The following is an 8,869-nucleotide window of genomic DNA, read 5'->3' as shown; positions in this document are numbered from 1 at the left end:
AGTGCTGGATGCAGCAGCATCTCTTGCTTTCTGCTATCTGCAGAAAAAAACATTTTCTTGATTAAAGTTGTTACATTCTTTAATGCTATTACTAGAGAATTCAAAATAGTGCTGTTTTAGTCTAAACCAGCATGTGCTATACAACCTCACTTGTTTACCAGTGGGGCATGACTGTTTCATTAGGTCCAGGATTTCAAACTCTGTTTTGGATGTCTCAGTTTCTTTTTCAGAGGCCTTTAGAAGAGCAGATGATAGAAGATGATATCGTTCTGCTTTCCTTGATTTTTCTACTGCTTTTAACACAGAGCCTTCTAGAGGATAACTTTTTATCTTTTCAAATTCTCTTTCCTGTGCAAGTATTTATGAGCAGGCAGTCCTATTAAAGATTTTATTGGGATTCTAAGAGTATGATGAAATAGATTGTATAAAATAGCTGAAAAGATTTGCAAGCACTCTGCTTTTCTAGTTCTGTACTAGGAAATTCATAGAGTTCATAGTGAGAGAAAGAAAGCAAATTAAAGCTATTGAAATGCATTGGTCTTACCTTCTGGCTCCCAAAAGATGTTACTTTCTAAGTAGATCTTTTCACTGTAGCATGTAGAGCAGCCATTTAATACGTGGTCACTGTTCTTTGTTCAAAATCCATTATGTCCTCTAGCTTTCTTTTCTTCATCTGCATACTGCTTTTTTTGAAAGCTTATGTTTTATTTAAATAGCTTTTTTTTTTCTTCAAAGCATTTAAAAAAAATGAATGCATTAGGTTAATAAAGAGTTCTTACTTCATTTTAGAATGTACTGCTTAACTCTCCACAATAAATTTCCTTCTTCATGAAAAATTCTTATATTTCTGTATTAACCAGAATAGAAGTAATGAATGACATGTAAAAAAAAAAAAAAAAAAAAAAAAGGTGAGAAATAAAAATTTTATTCAAAATTATATATATTTGTCATGATAGTCTGGTTCTAGCATGTTCAAGAATGTACCTAAAATGGCATTTTTCACATGTCCTAGCAGATTATCCTGTCTCTAATATGCAGCTTGAAAATTTGTGCACAGGCTCAGGAGCTGTCTGTCCCATGCAACTTGTGCATAGTAGTGAATACTAGAGTCTTGATTTTTCCTTTTCCTTTCCTCTCCTTGTCACTAGATATTCTAATTATTCTTATTCAGAGTGAAGAAATTTAACCAACCAACAGATTCGCTGAAAGCTATGAAGAATTTCACTTTTTCCCGGCTTGGAGAATTAATTTGTTCTAAATGCCTCACGTCTTGATACATTAAAGTAGACAAACATAAATCCAAAAGGAACAAATCTGTAAAAGCAAATCTGTAAATATTTCTAGCATTTTTAGGGTTAAAAAGTCTGCTAAAGAACTGGAAATATTTTAATTCATGGGCTGTCTCACTATCTGATTGACTTTTTCTAAAAACCAGCTACTTAAAAATTACATTTTCGTAGTGGCTCTTCTCAAGAAATTTCATCATTGTTCTTTTGTCTCACTTCTTTTTCTTTTTTTAATTTCAAAACTGGATCCTATTAAATGTCTTAAAATGCAGCACTGAAATTACACATCTTGTCTTACAGTAACAGTCTAGCATTGACTTGAGCTAAATATCCCAAAATGTGCAATACATTAAAATTATTATTGTGGAACTATCGGTGTATATTCATATATCCATTTTAAAGAAGCTTATGGAAAGCTTAGCTGGAGAATTTACAGTTTACACTAGGAAAGGTAACAGACTTCAATATTCACTTTTCCTTTTGCCTTGCATGCTTCACTTAAGGTCTTCCTGCAGCTGACACGTACTTATTTTGTCTTCCATCTTTGCTGTGTCAAAGGAGTCAGAGTTTGACATGGGAGTGTTCACATACAGATTTAAGTGCACATCATCTCTGAAAATCAGTTGAATATTTAAAAATTGAATGTTTAGTTTGGTTCGAAATCTGGCTTGCTATGAAGCATTTAATGGGTTACTACAGGTTACACCAGGTTTTTTTACACTATTTGGTGTCTTATTTTTTTAAAGTAGCGCAAAACAAAATATTGTTGCATATATAAGAAAAGTTCAGTCTTGTTGATGATTGAGAATATACAAGGTTCCCAGTCTTGCATTATAGAAAATGACTCGCTGGTGAACTGTGACAGGCAAAACCTGAAGTACTCTGACGCTTGGCTAGAAAAAACACCAACCACAGCCTTTTGTCTCAGGCTGTGAGGTACCACAGGGAGTGCAAATATGTCCAGGCAAACTGTGTCTTGCTGTGTCTTGCCAGGTGCACAGGCTTGAAAGTGGAATGAGCCATATATACACAAGGTCCCTGCCCATCCCGGGATCAGGACTGTCTTTTCTACCTAAGCCACAACAGTGATATTACTACAGCAGTCAGCAAAGTAGTCTTTTTATCCTGAACTTTGTCACATGTTTAATATTTATAAATAGGAGAAGTATGTAAAGTTAGTATGTTTTTCAGTATAATAATTACTGCCAAATCAGATTTTGTAAACCAAGTGCTCTACTTAAAAGGAACCCAGTTACAAGCAAGAAAGATGAAAGATGATAAAACCACTGTAGATGCTTGTTTGGATTATTCTGGAACAGATTGTATCTGAACATACTATAGGCAGGTGGTTCCTACTTCAAGGTCTCACTTGCTGGGAAAAGCCCAAAAGTTGATTCTGGAACTTGTGGTTCTGACCTTCCAAAATACTCTCAGTAGGTTGATACATCAAATACACCTTACATCTGCATTTGTTTTCCCATTCCTCATGTAATCTTGACCATGCTAGCTGACAGCCAGCACAAATGTGCTACATCTCATTGTCATCACTGTTCCTAACAAGGTTCTTGGGTCTCCTCCAGTGTCCTTTTGAACCCTTCAGATGCCATTATCCATTTCTAAAGACATTAAAATAGGAAATTTAGTGTTTTTGTTTAGGCACAGAACCTCTACTGGAGTGATGAAATACTTCCCCAATTTTTATTTTCACCCTGATTTCTTTTCTTTGGCAGAAACACTTTGAAGTAAGCATTTCAAAGCCAGTTGTTATATTATGGTTTCCAGTGTCTTCAGTCTGAAAGTTAAGTTTTGATGAGTTTTGAAGGAACAGTTTCTACATACTTCTACTGTTCCTCTATACTTTTCCTGCCTACATAGAGCAGTGGTGTCTAGCCAGCCACTGCTACCTATTTCCTCACCTTCTTAAGTGAGAAAGTCCAACATGTCCCCAAAACATGCTGACACTTTCTGCAAAGAGCACCTTCTCAGGCTGTGTTCAGTGAGAGGAGCATGCAGAAAGAGCCTGCCTTTCCAGGAGACCTTATCCAGTATTGAACCCTTCTTTGCAGCAAGTCTCTGGGTTTAGGAAGACAAGAATAGCAGCTGGATGAGTTGCTCCCCTTGTTAATTATCGTCTGTGCTGGTGCTCAGGGACCTCACATGAATTGCAAGGTCAGCAGCTGGTTATGCCTTTTGTGAAGGGTGGCCACTTCTGCCATGTTTGTTCTGAACGCTTAAAATACCAAGCAAAGCCCTAAACTCTGCTGGCAACTGTGCAGTACAGGAATTGCTAGATCTTCTCTGTGACATGTGGCAAATGCTCCATTTCACATGTGCCTTCTTCTGTTGCTTCTTTGAGAACAACACTATTGCTTTTCCACTATTTAATTCTCTCCTGCATAAAATAGAGCTTGATGAATGCAAAAGTGGTGAGAGGAGTTCATGCCCCCTACTCAAGGATATGGTGAGAATCCTATGCTCTGCATCAGAGTGCCATTAAAATTCTTGTTTTCTAGTGGTGAAAAAACTAATAAATTTAATAAATATTTATTGGATCATGAACAACATATATTTTCTGGCTGTATAGACAGCAGAAAAAGTTGAATTAGTTTCTTTTTAATCTTTTACATTTTATCTTTATACTTTCTATCCAGTGTACCTGTACATTGATTCTGTGTACAGTGTGCTCCTTGACAAAATGCATTAGTACTTTATTAACTTTCTTCTTTCAAAAATTATATTTTCTGCATTTATTCCCATCTGAATGTATCACAACCTAATGGACCTAGAGGAGGATGCAAAAATGAGCAGCCAGCTGCACAGGAACTGGGAAATATCTTCTAGTGGGACTGAGAAGTGGATTGTGGGCAAGAAAAGGAGAGGTCTTTGAAGCTCAATCACCTTACCTGTGGTTATAGATACAATATTTTATTCCACATTCTAAAATGATGAACACTTGTAACCAAATCCATAGGAAGTATCAAGTTGTCAAGTGTCAGAGTATCGTAGGATTTTTCTTTTGAGAGAACATGTTTTTGTGAAAATTAAACTGTATGGCAGTTCCTCCCACAAAGGTCCAAATGTTGCATTTGAAAAATTTTCTAAGCACTTGCTGATTTTGTTGATGCAACATACCTGAGATTTTATATTCCTTTCTTTAATGCTTGGGTACTGATTGAAAATGTTTTTAGAAGTGTCAACAGTGGCCAAAGGAGGTTACTGTGGTTTTGGAGAACTGTGAAACTGAAGGATTTGTGAGGGATGTTAGGTGAATTTACTGGGATTTATGTATGTCTGCATTTGCTTGATATATGTCTGCATTTGCTTATAATGTAGAATTGGTGCCTAATTAGCCGGCTGCTCCTGAGGGTTAACACTGGTGCGCTTTGGTATTTTGTTTTGCTTTTGGTAATTTTAAATGTGCAAGACTTTAGTTTATGTCAGCTTTGCAGAGCATGAAGGGTCACATATAACCCTGTCAACACTCAGGAGGTGTCTTGTAAACTAAGGAGAAATTATTGCTAGCCGTGATGGTGATATAAGTTTTTTTAAAGGGGAAAAAAGTGATTTTCAATGCAAGAAGTGCTGAATTCTTTTTTTATAAGTAGGATGTCTTTCTTAGTTTGATAGAAATTATAAGGAGAAACAGCTGAGATAGCTGAGTTAAAATCTAAAAGGTTTTGCAGGTATTATTTCTTTTAATTTTTGAAAAACGTTTTCATCCCTCTTTTTTTACCCTTACTTGTAGTAAAGATGTTTTTTCTTCCCTGGATTTTGCTTGCACTTCATTTTATTTATTTCCCGAGCCTGGTGACTTGCTGCTGTGAAACCAGCAGAGGGTGCCCAGCACCTGCGTAGTCGCAGCTGTTTCTTCCCAGCCCGCTGTGATGCGGCTCTGTGGAAACCAGAGAGCTGCTGCCTTAAGCCCTGTACAGGTGAGGTGCTGTAGATCCTCAATACAGTTCTCGGAGTCATTCACTGTTGTGCCTTAGTGCACTGCTTTCTGTACAATTCCTATCTGGACATGCTCATTGGGGTAGTTTTCACCCACTGTTGTACCCTCTGTTGTACACTAGTTGGACTTTGTGTTTCAGTTTTTTCATGTTGATTTGTACTCAGTGCATTAAGAGGAAGCCATAGGTTTAGTGTTACAATGTCGAAAGGAAATCCCAGAAAGCTAGAGATTTTCATGTGCTAATCTTCTTCATGAGTGACTAATTTCTTATTCATCTCTTTATTAAGATCCTTCCCAGTTCTTCTCTGAAGATTTCATTTCTTTTTGTTTCTCCCCATACTACAGTGATTATCTTTTCTCTCTGTCAAAGAACAATGTGATTGTAGTGTTCTCTGCAGGTACAGAGTATGGATTAAATTATGTTCTTTACTGTGAATTGAAGGAAGTAAAGGCAAATCTGGTTTTATTTGGGCGGTTTTACAGTATAAATACCCTTTCAGTTTTTACATGGACATGAAGTTTTCAATAAGCTGTTTTGAAAAACTGCTGCTTAAAAAGAAAACAAGCTAATAGATTTTTTCGTTGCATCTGATAACAGAAATCCTAATTTGTCCCAAACAGTAGGAAAGAGGGGGTTTTTTCAGTTTTATTTATATCAGCAAAGAAAGAAACTTCTCTAAGTCCTTCTTCTGTTGTTAGAATCGGTTGTGTGAAGAAGGGTCAGAGTGGTTTTCACGTGGCAATACCCAGATTTGATCCCATAGAAGTTAGGCTGTTTGCTGCTTGAATTACCTTTATTGGGGTAGCACAGTAGGTCCAGCACAAACCTCTGAACAGCTCTCCCTGTGTGTGGAGCCAAGGGCAGCATGTGTCGTTCCTAACCTCATGTTGTCACTTGTCTGTCTTGGATTGTCACTCTTTTATCAACTGGCCACCATCTTACAGAGGGCATGTCAATAAATTTCATGTGGTCCATTCACCTGTAAAGAGCTCCACTTCTGCATTCTTCTCACAGCAGAGAGAAGGAAAAGTCTCCCAGCTTCCAGATTCTAGCTCAGGCTATCCAGCTCCTGGTGAGATGAAAGAGAAGTTTCATTTCAATGTTCAGTGAATAGTAACTGGAGAGGTGGCAAGGGGGTTGGCTTGGGTGGAGAAACACAGCAGGCACATTTGTAATGGGAGCATAAAGGCTGCTTTCCAGAGCAGAGTCAGGGCAATAAAGAGGTGTATGGGCTTTTGTAGAGTCACTCTGTGCACCTGGCAGATGAAGGGATACTTGTGTGTGTACCAAAGAAAACTGTGTTGTACATATTATGCAAAAGACAAACCTCATTGGGTAAGTGACTGCAAAACAAAAGGAAATCTGATTAGGTCTTCAAATATGGTTTGCAAATTATGACTGCCTATAGACTCAAAAGGGTGAGAATTGAAGATAATTAAAAATTGTCACTTTGAAAATAAGATACACAGTATCTATAATTCTCTTTATAAAAATCAAGATCTGAATTTATAATAAATTATATCATTGCTAAACAAATTTATGTTGACATACTATATTCTCTCATCAAAAAATATAGTGTTTCTATTTAATTCTAGATTAGAATGTTTAGGTGGTCATTTTAGTAAGAGTAAACCTAGCTACAGGGAGAAAAAAAAAACAAAAATTACAAATGGAAAACTAGATTAAATAAATTATCGTAATACTCTCTCTTTTTTTTTTTTCTGATTTAAACAACTTGAAAATAAAAATTTAAATAGTTTCAACTTCAACCGTCCTTCTAAAGGTAATTTTGAGTTTATGCTGCCACTGTAAATGCTGGACAGGTTCCCTGCCAGGTTTCCAGGCCCCTATGTCAGGCCACAGCACCAGGAGAGCACCTGTGCTCCATGTGCCCATGCTGTGGATGGAGCTGCTTGGCAGCCATCACCCTTGTTTGGTACTTGGGCTGTCCTGGGAGAAGGGGATTGGAGCTTGGTGCTGGTAACACCAAGGTTGTGGATTCAAGCCCTCTATTGGCCATTTACTTTAGAGCTGGACTCGATGATCCATATGAGTCCCTTCCAACTCTGAATATTCTGTGAATCTGTGTGAAGGTTGCCGTAGCAATGAGGTGGGAAGGAGCGAGGAAGTCTTCTGTCCACCTCTTGGCTGGCCAAGTAAATGCAGGCGCAGATATCTCATGTCAGAGCAAAGTACAGGCTTTCCTTGGTATCTTCTAGGGGAGGATACACTGCTGGATGAATAATATCTGTTTCCAAAGGTCAGCTTTATTAAAGATACTTCAAGTATCAAGAAAATAGGTTTTTTTCACATGCTGATGTCATTAGGTTTGGGCCACCCACCCTACTGTTGCTCATCCCCAAGTGGGCATGCCTGTAACAAACAAAGTGATGTCTCCCAAAGGAGTTGCTTGAAACAACTGATGCTGAGAGTCATTATGCTGAGAAACAATTCTCTGGGCAACTTAGCAAACCTTAAAAAACTGCTGCTTCTCATTTTATTTTATTTTATAGCTCTCCTTTCTTTCTTTTAAGACACACATAAAAGACTGAGAGACCCGGGAGAAATCATAGTATCATTGGGAAGTAGTCAACAAAATTACTCATTGTATCCAATTCTCAACCTCCAACATGGCAAAGCTTTCAATGCCTGGAAATGGGATGAGATTTTGAGAGCCAAGAGCTGTGTATGTCTTCTATAAAATGTTCCTAATTTTCACTGTTATTCTAAAAATTTGTATGTGCATGTGAAAGTATGAAAGGAAGCGTCACAGAAAAGGTTCTGCATTATTCAGGTTTTTACAGTTGTCAGGGCATTGTGGTTCCCCTTTGTGCTCCAGACATGTTCTATATCCCTAAAAAATTTTTGTTATTCTTAAACATGTCTTAAATATTCGATGCTGACAGAGCTAGAGACACTAGCTTACATTAACTTAAAGGCCACTGTAGAGTTATGGTAGAATCTGTTCCTAGACTGGCAAAATGGCTCACTGGTTTCCCAAATTCCTGCTGGATGTCAAATGAAGCAGTTGGTGATCTCTTGTGGCACATGGGACCATCAGCTGTGGGGTGAGGAGATGCTCATCCTGCTCAGCAGTTCCCTGAGAGGGCGAGGAAGGTCAAACTGACCAGAGCCAAGTCCAAGCGGTCACCTCTGACTCACGATCAGTATCCACCCATACTCATTTCAAGAGAGTATGACGTTAGTTTTAGTATTAAGAAAAAAATAAGCTGTCCAAACATATAAAGAGGTAGATAGGAAAATAACCTTGTGGTAGAATTTAGTCAAAATCAAGTATTTACAGTTAGATTAGATTCTCCTCTAGTAAATAAATTCAAAAGTATTATATCATTTCTTGTCAGGGGGCAGGTTGATTTAAGAATACTTATGACCAGTTCCTGACAGTTCAAATTATGCTACTATTACAGAGCAGATAGCATGTTTTTTTTTTCCTTTTGTCTCCTGTGTAAGTGGATGAGGTGGAGTTTCTTTGGTAGCTATTGATTACACATCTGCTTTGTGCACCTAAGGTCTCAAAAGTGATCATCAGAAAGTAATAATTAAACATACTTGAATGTGGTATGTAATTTAAAGCTCTCCTGCCTTCTTTTCTACCCTTTTATTTCATCC

This window comes from Chamaea fasciata, unplaced genomic scaffold (assembly GCF_029207755.1).
Source record: "Chamaea fasciata isolate MVZ Bird 193981 ecotype frontalis unplaced genomic scaffold, bChaFas1.0.hap1 SCAF_3, whole genome shotgun sequence".
NCBI lineage: Eukaryota > Metazoa > Chordata > Aves > Passeriformes > Sylviidae > Chamaea > Chamaea fasciata.
The sequence above is the reverse complement of the archived record's forward strand: the minus strand, read 5'-3'. Positions refer to the sequence as shown.